Source organism: Nerophis lumbriciformis, linkage group LG04, assembly GCF_033978685.3.
Source record: "Nerophis lumbriciformis linkage group LG04, RoL_Nlum_v2.1, whole genome shotgun sequence".
Taxonomy (NCBI): domain Eukaryota; kingdom Metazoa; phylum Chordata; class Actinopteri; order Syngnathiformes; family Syngnathidae; genus Nerophis; species Nerophis lumbriciformis.
In genome coordinates, this window is record NC_084551.2 from 45,062,956 (window position 1) to 45,077,894 (window position 14,939).

The following is a 14,939-nucleotide window of genomic DNA, read 5'->3' on the forward strand; positions in this document are numbered from 1 at the left end:
GATGTCCGATAATGGCTTTTTGCCGATATCCGATATTCCGATATTGTCCAACTCTTAATTACCGATACCGATATCAACCGATACCGGTATTATGCCTAATTTGGACAACCAGGTATGGTGAAGCCAGCAGCACGCACAATCATGTGTGCTTGCAGACTGTATTGATATGTATTGATATATAATGTAGGAGCCAGAATATTAATAACAAAAAGAAACAACCCTTTTTTGTGAATGAGTGCTTGAATTAGGTTTTTTGGGTTGTTGTACCAATTGTAAGTGTATCTCGTGTTTTTTATGTTGATTTAATAAAAAAAAAAAAACAAAAAAAACAATACCGATTAAAAAAAAACAAAAAACGATACCGATGATTTCCGATATTACATTTTAAAGCATTTATCGGCCGATAATATCGGCAGGCCGATATTATAGGGACATCTCTACTTAAAATGAATAAAATACGTACATATTACATGTTATTGTGAATTTCCCTTTTACTACATGACATCTATACTTATAGTGTGTATATAAAACTATGATGGAGGTCTTTGAGTGCCATTTAGAGCGCTTTATAGGCGGAATAGAGCAACTCACATTGACTCCATTGTTAGCTGATTTTTGCTAAAGTTTATTTACGATTTAGAATGCATTAAAAAAAATGTTTTCTTGTCTCAAATAAAGATTGGGAATGATAGATAGGTAAAATTCAGAAAAAGTGCTTTTTCCCTTTAACTTGAAGCAGAAAAACATGGATTATTCGTATGTCCATCTAAACAAACATTCTTCTTTTTTCATTAAACAAATACAGTGGTATCTAAGGATACAAGTGTTTTGGGATAGGAGCTGTCTTTCTGCTCATTGTCATGCTTTTAGGTTGCGAACAAAAAACATGTTATGAGCTTCCCCGCCACTAGTTAGCGTAGCGAACGTCAGAGTGGACCCTGTGAGAACATCCGGTTTTACCGGCTAGCATCAGCTTATAGTTAGAGATGAACATAACTTTATTTTTTCAACCATGGCAAGTAAGTAAGTGTGAAGGATAGTGAGAAGAAGAATACGTTGAATATATTCTATGAAATAAATAAATTATAAATCGAAAATGTTACAAAGTGTGTTGCTAGTGAAGCATTTGGAGCACTGCTAGCCTGCACCATGTTGAGTTGATAAAAGCCAGCCAAGGATGTTAAAATAATGTTTAAATGTCGGACAATTATGACAATTAAAATATGAATAAGCAGCTGGAAGAAGATACCAAGGTAAATACTGTGAATTATTATAACATTACCTCATAAACTACAGTTGTTTGTACTACATTCTATTGTGTTGTTTTTCCCCCATCTAAATGTCTATGGATGTTCTCATTGTGTTTTTAGGACATTCAATCGATCCCAACTGGACTGTTCAGGAAAGTTCAGTGTTTTTACGTCAGTGGGAGATCGTTTTTCTTGTAAGTCGCCTTTGAAACTTTTCAACACAATGCATGTACTTTTATGCTCCCCCCCCCCCTTTTTTTTTTTTTTTGCTGCAGCTGTTACATATACTGTAGTATTGTACATGGTAATTGGGATGTGTTATATATTGTATATATTATATAATAATATACAAACCCCGTTTCCATATGAGTTGGGAAATTGTGTTAGATGTAAATATAAACGGAATACAATGATTTGCAAATCATTTTCAACCCATATTCAGTTGAATATGCTATAAAGACAACCTATTTGATGTTCAAAATGATACTTTTTTTTTTTTGCAAATAATCATTAGCTTTAGAATTTGATGCCAGCAACACGAGACAAAGAAGTTGGGAAAGGTGGCAACAAATACTGATAAAGTTGAGGAATGCTCATCAAACACTTATTTGGAACATCCCACAGGTGAACAGGCAAATTTGGAACAGGTGGGTGCCATGATTGGGTATAAAAACAGCTTCCCAAAAAATACTCAGTCTTTCACAAGAAAGGATGGGGCGAGGTACACCCCTTTGTCCACAACTGCGTGAGCAAATAGTCAAACAGTTTAGGAACAACGTTTCTCAAAGTGCAATTGCAAGAAATTTAGGGATTTCAACAGCTACGGTCCATAATATCATCAAAGGGTTCAGATAATCTGGAGAAATCACTCCACGTAAGCGGCATGGCCGGAAACCAATATTGAATGACCGTGACCTTCGATCCCTCAGACGGCACGGTATCAAAAACCAACATCAATCTCTAAAGGATACAGTGACGTGCAGTCACTAGAGGCAGGTGAGGCGGGGCCTCACCTGCCATCATGGAAAGAAAAAAAATGTAAAAAGAAAAAAATATATATTAAATTGTTATATGTATCCAGTGATTATACTATAAAGTTATTTTCCATTTAACTTCACCAGTTTTAGATTATTTTTATTCAAAATCGCTGAATTTTCACATTTGCCGTTCAAATACTGAGAAGAGACGGTGCGGTGAACAGCAGTCAGTCGAGGCACGTCACTCAGTGCCTCAACATGGACGGACTCGGCTAACTGCTGGTCTGCTGTGCAGTGAGACCGTATTGCTGTATGAATTATATTATACATTTCCATAGTTTAGTTAGCTGAGGTGTATAATGTACAGTGTATTTTGTCAACAACTGTATGTGTGTAACGTATTTCTTGTGCTGAGCGATCTTAAAACGGCTGCAAAAGACGCACTGGCTGAGGCTCGCCTCCTGCACCCCCGCCGTAGAATGCACGGCAACCCCTGACGGGAGTGTTATAACAACTAAAGCCCACACTTAAACTTTCCACGTGCAAGATTGAATCTATTTAAAAAAGTTATTTCATAAGAAGCCAAAAAGTGCAAAAACAATAATGTTCGTGTTGGAGGAGTTGTGAATGACTGCAGGGCCACAACATTAGGTACGCCTGCAGACTGCAGGTGTACCTAATTCCCAACTCCTCCAACACGAACATTATTGTTTTTGCACTTTTTGGCTTCTTATTAAATAACTTTTGTAACCTATTTTATGGGCTTTCCTCTTTGTGATGTTAAGTTCCTGTTATGCGCTGTTATACAGTATATGCCTTGAGCTCTTATTTTGAAGGCGCTAAGAGCGGAATTTTGACACGTTGGAGTGGAGCGGAAGTTTTTGAAAGAAGGTAAATAAAGTGGTCCTCGGGTGTATTAGTGCCCAAGGCATGGGTAAATTACACATCTGTGAAGGCACCATTAATGCTGAAAGGTACATACAGGTTTTGGAACAACATATGCTGCCATCTAAGCGCCGTCTTTTTCATGGACGCCCCTGCTTATTTCAGCAAGACAATGCCAAACCACATTCAGCACGTGTTACAACAGCGTGGCTTTGTAAAAAAAGAGTGCGGGTACTTTCCTGGCTCGCCTGCAGTCCAGACCTGTCTCCCATCGAAAATGTGTGGCGCATTATGAAGCGTAAAATACGAAAGCGCAGACCCCGGACTGTTGAACGACTGAAGCTCTACATAAAACAAGAATGGGAAAGAATTCCACTTTCAAAGCCTTAACAATTAGTTTCCTCAGTTCCCAATCGTTTATTGAGTGTTGTTAAAAGAAAAGGTGATGTAACACAGTGGTGAACATGCCCTTTCCCAAGTACTTTGGCACGTGTTGCAGCCATGAAATTGTAAGTTAATTATTATTTGCAAAAAAAAATAAAGTTTATGAGTTTGAACATCAAATATCTTGTCTTTGTAGTGCATTCACTTGAATATGGGTTGAAAAGGATTTGCAAATCATTGTATTCCGTTTATATTTACATCTAACACAATTTCCCAACTCATATGGAAAGGGGTTTGTAATATAATATATCAGTATATATTATATATTGTATGTATAATATGTAAATATTATGTATATGTTATATTTTATATCGCTACTATGGTACATTTTTAGTCTACTTTATACCTGCAGTATCCTTTCCATCCTTACCCTTTCCATCCTTTGTAACTGAGCTACTGTGTGGAACAGTGACGGGCGATGAACTATACACCAGGTGAGGCATAGATACTTTTGGAGGGTTTTTTCTTCTTCTTTTTTTTCCTTAAATTCATATGCGCAGCTCTAATCATTGTTGAGTTAGGTTGCACATTAAAATAACAGGAAACAGAAGGGTTATTCGCTTTCATAAAAACGTTATCATAATGATTATATCAACCAGGTATGGTGAAGATAAGGTCCTTTTTTTTTTTTTTTTTAATTAATAAAATAAAATAAGATAAATAAATTAAAAACAAAGTAAAACAATATAAAAACAGTTACATAGAAACTAGTAATTAATGAAAATGAGTAAAATCAACTGTTAAAGGTTAGTACTATTAGTGGACCAGCAGCACGCACAACCATGTGTGCTTCGAACTGTATCCCTTGCAGACTGTTATTGATATATATTGATATATAATGTAGGAACCAGAATATTAATAACAGGAAGAAACAACCCTTTTGTGTGAATGAGTGTGAATGAGTGTAAATGGGGGAGGGAGTTTTTTTGGGTTGGTGCACTAATTGTAAGTGTATCTTGTGTTTTTTATGTTGATTTAATAAAAATAAAAATAAAATAAAAATTAAAAAAACGATACCGATAATAATAAAAACGATACCGATAATTCCTGATATTACATTGTAAAGCATTTATCGGCGATAATATCGACAGGCCGATATTGTCGGACATCTCTAATCAATAGCTATCCTCCATAAAAACGTACTTTGTATGATCGCATTCGTTTTGTCCTAAAGTCCAGTTTAGAGAATTATTTAATCTTGCATGCAGTATATAATACTCCATATCGGCAGACACATTCATTTCATTCAATTTCATTCCAAGCATCCATCCATCCATCCATCCATTTTCTACCGCTTGTCCCGTTCGGGGTCGCAGGGGTGCTGGAGCCTATCTCAGCTGCATTCGGGCGGAAGGCAAGGTACACCCTGGACAAGTCGCCACCTCATCGCAGGGCCAACACAGATAGACAGACAACATTCACACTCACATTCACACACTAGGGCCAATTTAGTGTTGCCAATTAACCTATCCCCAGGTGCATGTCTTTGGAGGTGGGAGGTAGCCGGAGTACCCGCAGGGAACCCACGCAGTCACGGGGAGAACATGCAAACTCCACACAGAAAGATCCCGAGCCCGGGATTGAACTCAGGACTACTCAGGACCTTCGTATTGTGAGGCACATGCACTAACCCCTGCCACCGTGCTGCCCTTCATTCCAAGCAATAAAACAATATTTTTGCATCTGACAAAAAACACCCACAAACGCTGGCTTACTCTAATAAAAAATGCCATTCATCCATTTTCTACCGCTTGTCCCTTTCATGAAAATTATCAAAATATACAGGAACCACACCAAAATCACATAGAAAGCATAGACCAAAAGAGAAATATTCAAACTTATTTTATTTTATTACTTCGTTTTTGAACATCTCATGGTTAAGCACGGTGCAACAGTGGTTAGTGCATGTGCCTCACAATACGAAGGTCCTAAATAGTCCTGAGTTCAATCAGGATCTTTCTGTGTGGAGTTTGCATGTTCTCCCTGTGACTGCGTGGGTTCCCCCCGGGTACTCCGGCTTCCTCCCACTGCCAAAAACATGCACCTGGGGATAGGTTGATTGGCAACACTAAATTGATCCTAGTGTGTGAATGTGAGTGTGAATGTTGTCTGTCTATCTGTGTTGGCCCTGCGATGAGGTGGCGACTTGTCCAGGGTGTACATTGCCTTCCGCCCGAATGCAGCTGTGATAGGCTCCAGCACCCCCCCGCGACCCCAAAAGGGACTAGCGGTAGAAAAATGGATGGATGGATGGTTAAGCCTTTTACCCCCCCTTGTGGCAAGGTGAGGCACTGCCTCACTTGCCTACCCTGACGGCACGTACCTGGTGTGGAACAATTTCTCTTGTGGATGAGTAAAGTTTGTGTAAGTCTAAGTCTAAACATGGCTGTGAAGTTGAAGAGTTATGTCGAACCACAGTTACGTTGCATGTTCAGGAAATACTTTGAAACCACTTTTTAGTAGAGGGCAACATGGAGCTAGCAAACTAAGCCAGCATGATTGCAGTATTAATGTTCTGATTCGACTATTGTTTGATGGGTTATCTGTGTGTAATGTTTCTGTTGCGGACGAACAATGCTGTGTAACAATTTTAAAATTGAGAGGAATAAACACAATGCAGTATTCTTTGATGAATGTATGTAGCACATTAGCACAGGCTATATGTTAAATACTAGCGTATAATTCCGATCGGCGTGAACGTGTGAAATTGCCCCATGAAATCTTATTTATTGGGAGTACAGGGAACGAACAGGTGTGCAAATATTAATGATGTGTCACATGAACGCCGCCGTAGATGGCAAAACCATCGTATTGAACACCTTGTATGTTTTTATCCCATCAGTGCAGTGTTTGTACTCGCTAACATAAGTTTTCATCAGTATGTTTATTTGTACTGGTTATCGTACATTTTCGTAATGCACGATAACCACAGTGAGTCAGCTGCCTAAACGGGCTGCAGGAAAAAAATCCATCCAACGAGGCTGATTTTTGGATGTCCTTTCTAAACACTTCTTATGGTTTTAAAGCACTTCATACACTCTAAAACCCAAGTAAATCTTAGTTGGTTAGTCGATGTACTCAATGGTACTTGTTTTGCTGAAAACCAACTAGCTGCTGACGGCTAGCTTAGCTAAGCAGTGTGGCTAAAAAAGTCAAGAAGGCTTCAGAGGTTTTTTAATTTTTTTTGAAACTACAGTAAAAGCGTGCAAAATTAATGCCATCGTAGGAATGCTGGTGACGTGAGCATAGCGATGTTACCTTAGCAACATTAGCTTCACAATGTTAGCTTATCGACGTTAGCTTCGCAATGTTAGCTAAGGCACGTAGTGATCGGCATGTACACATTATCACATAGCGCTACTGGAGAGCGCAAACACGCAACTGTTAAAATAAATATCATACCATACCATACCAACTTTATTTATAAAGCCCTTTAAAAACAACCACAGTTGAAGAATAGATATCAGGGGTGGGAGTATCGATATCAAGTTGAGTATTGGTGAGCGGGGAAACCGGCACTGAGCATTTATTTTTGTTGTATTTATAGTTACATTAATTTGTTGTTTTGGACTTGTTTTTCCTAAACAATTTTTTTGTACATGTGCTTTGTGGACTTGGAGAAGGCATTCGACCGTGTCCCTCGGGAAGTCCTGTTGGGAGTGCTCAGAGAGTATGGGGTATCGGACTGTCTGATTGTGGCGGTCCGCTCCCTGTATGATCAGTGTCAGAGCTTGGTCCGCATTGCCGGCAGTAAGTCGGACACGTTTCCAGTGAGGGTTGGACTCCGCCAAGGCTGCCCTTTGTCACCGATTCTGTTCATAACTTTTATGGACATCATTTCTAGGCGCAGTCAAGGCGTTGAGGGGATCCAGTTTGGTGGCTGCAGGATTAGGTCTCTGCTTTTTGCAGATGATGTGGTCCTGATGGCTTCATCTGGCCAAGATCTTCAGCTCTCACTGGATCGGTTCGCAGCCGAGTGTGAAGCGACTGGGATAAGAATCAGCACCTCCAAGTCCGAGTCCATGGTTCTCGCCCGGAAAAGGAGACCTTGCCCCAAGTGGAGGAGTTCAAATACCTCGGAGTCTTGTTCACGAGTGGGGGGAAGAGTGGATCGTGAGATCGACAGGCGGATCAGTGTGGCGTCTTCAGTAATGCGGACGCTGGATCGATCCGTTGTGGTGAAGAAGGAGCTGAGCCAGAAGGCAAAGCTCTCAATTTACCGGTCAATCTACGTTCCCATCCTCACCTATGGTCATGAGCTTTGGTTTATGACCGAAAGGACAAGATCACAGGTACAAGCGGCCGAAATGAGTTTCCTCCGCCGGGTGGCGGGGCTCTCCCTTAGAGATATGGTGAGAAGCTCTGCCATCCGGGAGGAGCTCAAAGTAAAGCCGCTGCTCCTCCACATTGAGAGGAGCCAGATGAGGTGGTTCGGGCATCTGGTCAAGATGCCACCCGAACGCCTCCCGAGTCCGACCGGTAGGAGGCCACGGGGAAGACCCAGGACACGTTGGGAAGACTATGTCTTCCGGCTGGCCTGGGAACGCCTCGGGATCCCCCGGGAAGAGCTGGACGAAGTGCCTGGGGAGAGGGAAGTCTGGGCTTCCCTGCTTAGGCTGCTGCCCCCGCGACTCGACCTTGGATACGCGGAAGAAGATGGATGGATGGATGCATTTTTTTGTAGTAGAATGTAATTAGATAATTATTTCTCTTCTATTACATTGTTTTGTTTTTGTATTTCCATCCATTTTCTACCACTTGTCTAGTTAATAATAAAAACGTTTTTGTTGCGTGCAATCTTTGTTTTATGTGTTATCATAATTATCTAATTCATGGCATATTCGTAAAATTATTTGACCATGACTTTTGAAGTAAAAAGTACTGTATACCAGTACAGTACGAGCCCTGTATTAACTTGGTATCGGATCGATACAAATTGTCAGTATGGCCCACCCTGCATAAGTTTTCAATATATCGTGATCGTAACGCACTTACAGACACTTGAGCAAGAAATTAATTGAGAACTTTTTGTAAAATAAAGCTGCTGATACAAACTACTAGATTGTTCTACTTACGTTTCAAAGCAAGTAACGAAGAAATAAGGTACCTGCAGTGAGCCAACCTGACCAAAAGATAGTGCTGTTTTTGCAAACAAGAACTCAAACACTGGGGGCATAACCAGGGCTGCACCTTGCTCAATTGAGGCAATCATTAATTTTTTTCATACTTTATCCATGTGAAACGATTTTTATGCAGCATTTTTTCACTTACTCATGAATTTAATTTGATGCATGTATTGTACTAAAACTAATTATTGGGAAATAAACTGTTCCAGAATCTTTTTTTGGGCAACATTGTAACATCAGTAAAACATGAAATAGCAAACTTTACAAATACAACTCCGACTTTAGATCGAACCACAAAATTAAATTAATGAAACCCACAAGGTTGCCTACAGCCACAGTTGTTAATGACCTAGCATGACTTTAGCAGAATGACATTAACTTCAAAAATACAACTGGCATCATAAATGTACTCACAGGTAAAGTAGGTAAAGCAAGCAGTTCTCAAACTGGGGGGTGTGGGCTCTATCTAGTGGTACGTCAAAGAATCACTTGAAAAAAGTACAGTGTTTTATTTTTTGTTATTCAAACACAATGTTACTGTTCAAACTGTGTGTAATGCTAAAGTGGCAAAATATATTAAATATACTTGTTAAATAAAACATCTGCCTTGTTTTTAATGAATACTTAGGCTTAGTGCGCTACTGTACTAATGTTGGTCATTATGGTGGTACTTGGTTAGCTAAGTGTTTTCTCAGGTGGTTCTTGGTGAAACGGTTTTGAGAACCACTGTACAAAAGGTTTGCGTGTTTTAAAACCCATGCAAACTTGATATCACATGCAAATATGATCTACTAAACTCGTGTGCAGAGGATTGTGTCTTCTAAATGAATAAAATAAAGAACGCAATCCATTCAAGCATGTCGTCTTCATTAATATGCAGAATTTATGCTGATCACCACAATACTGGGAAAAGAAAATGCAAGTTTTCATTTAGTACTGGCAAAGTGATTTATCAAGACTGAAATTGCACATTGCACGCTGTTTTGTGTCCATATTTAGCACATCTGGATTGTACTTTATGTGCAAACTGGCACAGTAATGCACAAATGGCGGTGAGAAGGGAGGCGATGGAACTGCAAAAAAAGACGATTGAGAGAGAGAAAATATTCCGCCTGTATGGGTGTCAACATACTGTATATGGATTTATTTTGGTTTCTTCTGGCATTTTTTAATGGTGTTCGTTTTTCATACAGGAGATATTTTATTACAACATATACTCCCTGCATTATGTAAAAACCAAACACACCATCACGACACTGCAGCGCCTCCCAGAGTGTTGTGTTCATTCAGCGAGCTAAAAGTAGGTTCTGTTGTCTAGATCACGCTTTAATATGGCCCAAAAAAGGTGGTACACATTATGTTTGTGTGCTGCATGTCAACAACACAACAGGTTTCACCGTGTGATGTATTAAAGTGGAGGGCAATGAGTATCTCCATGGTGACAACCTCATTTAAAAGAGGACATATTATGATTTTTTTTTCTACATTTAAAACACTTGTAATGGTGGTTCTTTGGTCAAAAAGTTGCATAGATTATGTTAACAGACCATCTTCAAGCCGCTTTCTGACCGTTTCCTCCGGATGCGGGCGGGCTTATTTACTTGCCTCCACTTCGACAGCGTCTTCCCTCCGTCAACCATGTTGTAGTTTTAAGCGCTTCCATATGGAGTCTACTGACAGATTAAGTTCGAACTATACGCTACATAGTATTAGAAATGGCAACAGCGGAGGATGCATGTGCATGTACGGTACAGTCTGCCCCATTACAAGAGGATAGCGAGAAAGCAGGAACTTATTGATTCCATTGCCAGACTACAGTGGCGGACCCGCACAAAGCACTTTGGGTGAATTTATATGCACTGATGTCACAATTTGGAAAAAAATCAACACAAACTGCTCGTTTGGAAGAATGAAGTATGGAGGAAAGCAAGATAGTTTTATAATTGCACCGGTCGCCCGGGCGTGTGGGGGGTCTGCGGTCCCCTCCAAGGTTTCTCATTGTATACCATTGGGTTGAGTTTTTTCTTGCCCTGATGTGGGATCTGAGCTGAGGATGTCGTTGTGTCTTGTGCAGCCCTTTGAGACACTTGTGATTTAGGGCTATATAAATAAACTTTGATTGATGATAAATATCTCCCTGTGACGAAGTGGCACCGTCAAGATCTGCGGGTGACACACAGAGAAACACCCGGCGGTACAAGCACGCTCGCACACACGGCACCACATGCTGTATACACACACACGCTCACTCCGGTGAGCACATAGCTTTTATTTCACAGAGGGTGCGCACACATCCATAATCTACTTTCCCTGTCAAGCATAAAATTATTCTCAATTTACCTGGTCATTTTCACGGTCGCCAGAGTCAAACTGAGCTGACGTCATCGCACACATTTAAAAGCATCATTGTCTGGCGCATTTCAGTGACGTCACTGTCACAAAAAACATTTTTTTTGTATTTAAAAATATTTCACAGGATGACATTTTGTCACTGTGCATTGCATAATTAGTTTGTATATTTTTAGTCGTTGTCATAACTTCTGAAAGAAGAACATGAATGGTGTCTTTAGTCTATGATTTGCTTCATTGATAATCTCGTGGTTTGTTATGCTCCACGGGAAGGGGCCTGGAATATAAAAAAGAGGCCTTTGCCTGGCATTTAGGAAGTGTTAGGTTGGAGATAGTGGTTGTTGGAAGCTCAAGAGAATTGTTTGGCATTTTACAAAGAAGCTAATTATAGACTTTAAGCATCACACAGTAAATGAAGTAGTGTTTATTTTGTTTGTAAATATTTCTGCTAAACACTTTTGGGTTTGTTTGGACACTTTCACCATTTTTGCCATTTTCATTATTTGAGAGAAAAAATATCCATCCATCCATCTTCTTCCGCTTATCCGAAGTCTGGTAGCGGGGGCAGCAGCCTAAGCAGAGAAGCCCAGACTTCCCTCTCCCCAGCTACTTTCTCCAGCTCTTACAAAATAAAATAAAATAAACATGTTTAAAAACTTTTTTTTTTACTTGATATTTTTTTCCAATTTATTTGTGGGGATTGAAGAAGAACTTTGCAATGCCTCCACGGTTTGATTTAAAAAGGCCCTATTATGCAAAACCAACTTTTCTTACCAAGGCTATTAGTACCTGCTGTTGTGTATTTGGGATCTGCATAAGTCCTGAAATCAAACCATGGAGACACTTCCTCCAAACGAGCCGTTTGGAATTTGAAAAACTTGATGTCACCGGATTATTCATATAAAGTACCACTGATGGATATGTGCTTTATGCGGGTTCGCTATTGTAGTCCGACGTTGTAATCAATAAGCTCCTCCTTTTTCTCTATCCTCTTGTTGTGGAGCAGCATGTACATGCATTTGCCATTTCTTAAACAAAATAGTGTATAGTTCAAATGTATAGTTCAGTAAACACAATATGGGAGCACAAAAAACTACAACATGGCTGATGGGGAGAAGACGCTGTCGAAATGGAGGCATGTATATAAGACCGCCCACAAAACGGTGCATCTTGAAGAGACGGTCAGAAAGCGGCTTGAAGATGGTCTGTAAAACATAATCTATGCAACATTTTGACCAAAGAACCACCATTATATGTTATGTAGACCACAAGGAATTGTTTTAAATGTAGAAAAACATCATAATATGACCCCTTTAAAATTTGCAGATCCCAAATACACAAAAACAAGTACCAATAGGTGAGAAAAGTTGGTTTTGAGTAATAGGGCCCCTTTAAATAGGCCGATCTGCACCACACTTGCACTTGTTATTAAATGTACACACAGTTTTAGTACTGTAGATCACCCGCAACACGCCCACTGATAGTACACACCATTTTATTCTTTGCACACAATATTTAATACGTGTTATTTGGATGTTAGTAGAGCAGGTCAATTGTGTGTATTATACGCCCTGCAAATATGTGAACGGAATGCTTGTCCTCATGTTGCTGAAGTGAGCCATCAGCTGTTCGATTATGACGGGCCTCATATAGATCTGCTCAGGTTTTGCTCTTCAAAAGGCCACAAAAGACCACTTCAAATATCAATACTTCTTGTTGTGCTAAATAAATAAAGGCTCATGTAATAAGAGTTGGAACTAAAGTATTCGTACATTAGTGTAGTTGAAGTGTGTTAGGGTCCATTCTGACGTCCAAACTGAGAGGTGTTTGAGAAAAACGTGACTCAGCGGTGCCAGGGAGTCTAAAAGGAAAGACAGTTAGGATTCTACTCATTCCTAGATATAGAAAAACTCTCTTCCTTGTTCAAATAAAATGCAACAATCAATGTACTCCAGGGGTGTCCAAGCTTTTTTCACTCAGGGCCGCACACTGAAAAATCAAATTATGTGGAGGCCATTTTGATATTTTTCATTTTCAAAACCAATGCTGTAGACATTTATTTTTAGTTTGGTCACGGGGACCCGGAAGTGTCTCAGCCATAAAAATGTTAAAAATATTTCACGTATTGATTTTGAAAATGTTTTTCATTTAAAGCTTTAACCTCTAGATACACTTCAGAACTGTTGCTATAAAGTTTTTTTTATTTATTTAATGTTTCATGTCCTTTTTGTCAAACCCTGTTTTTCATGGTGAAAACACAAAATGTACAATATTTTCCCCCAAAATATTTTTAAAGTGGAATATATATATGTGAAGGTCTCTCTATGCGGGTAGGGTTCTCCTAAGGCCAATAGTAGCAGGTTTGAACAAGTCTTTTATTTGCATATACACCCGTGTGTAAGACTTTTCAGTCTCGTGTGCTCGTGGTCGATTGTTCTTTCTGTCGTCGGGTGTGCGTGCTCTGCTCTCAACCTCCCTCCTCGCTCAAGGCCGCGGCCCTGCTGATAAAGGCGACAGGTGATTAGATAATCATTCCCCAGCTGGGCAATCTACTCACCTGTCAGCTGGGCTTTGAAGCCGGGCCATACACACTCCATTCCCGCAGGAGGCGCACCGACCACGCCCCCTCCACAATATATATTTATATATTTTAGATTTATAACACTGGTTGCTGTATTTAAACAGGACAGTGGAAGGCGCCAATTGTGCACACTCGGTATAGTTATACACAATATAAAATAAAACTAGTTAGTTTCCCAATGTGAGAATGGTATTCATATATTATTCAACATTTGAAAAACATGCTTAATTTCAGCTAAAATAACACACAATACGGTTTGTGTGAAATGTACTTGAAATATTCATGGAGTGCAGTTCTCGATGTGAATAACATTTTTTAGATACTCTGCAATAATAAAGTGCTTTCGAAACAACAAAGATGCGTTGGCCGTTAATTTACTGTCATTTTAGTGGACTAAAATGTTGAGGAATTTACTCTAATAAATTTTGACTAATCCTAAATTAATTTAGATGACCAATTTCGTCAAAAGACAATGACTAAAACTAAATTAAAAACTGCTGTCAAAATGAACACTGCTCAAATTTAACCGTTATAAAAGGGAGGAATATTGCACCCCAGAAGAGTTAGGGCTGCATGGGATTCTGGGTATTTGTTCTGTTGTGTTTATGTTGTGTTACGGTGCGGATGTTCTCCCGAAATGTGATTGTCGTTCTTGTTTGGTGTGGGTTCACAGTGTGGAGCATATTTGTAACAGTGTTAAAGTTGTTTATACGGCCACCCTTAGTGTGACCTGTGTGGCTGTTGATCAAGTATGTCTTGCAGTCACTTACGTGTGTGTACAGAAGCCAAATACAACATGTGACTGGGCTGGCACGCTGTTTGTACAGGTTGTAGAGGGCGCTAAAGGCAGTGCCATCACGGCACGCCCTTAATATTGTTGTTTGGGTGAAGACATTCGAGAGAATGGTTGCCCTGAAATTCGGGAGTCTCCCGAAAAAATCGCGAGGGTTGGCAAGTATGACGTTGTCAAGCGCGATTCATATAAAACTCGCCGGCCGCACTAACATTACATTTTCATATTAAGGTGTGGGCCGCAAAATAACGGTGCGGGCCGCGTGTCTGAGACCCCTGCTGTAAAACAAAATCCATGCACTTTTTTTTTTTTTTTTTTTTTTTTTTTTTTTTTAACCAAATAACCACCATTACATGCCACGTAGATCACAAGGAAGTGTTCTAAATGTAGAAAAAAAATAATGATAAGACCACTTTAGGATAAGTCATACATTTTTATATTTTACTTTCAATGCTTAAGTCGCTGATCAACTGGAATATACATTTTTAGTATTTTCTTTGTTTTTTTTTGTTTGTTTTATGCCCTTTTTGTGAG

General features: G+C 39.6%; 1 protein-coding gene across 1 annotated transcript in view; it reads left to right on the forward strand.

Moving 5' to 3' along the window:
• The first annotated feature begins 974 nt into the window (after positions 1-974).
• The window catches only part of dgkb (diacylglycerol kinase, beta), a 266,844-nt gene continuing 252,879 nt past the window's right edge, over positions 975-14,939 (forward strand). Inside the window, exons 1-2 of the mRNA XM_061956152.1 lie at positions 975-1,253; positions 1,371-1,444. The gene's annotated coding sequence lies outside the window, so the exon portion shown is untranslated. The remainder of the gene's footprint in view (positions 1,254-1,370; positions 1,445-14,939) is intronic.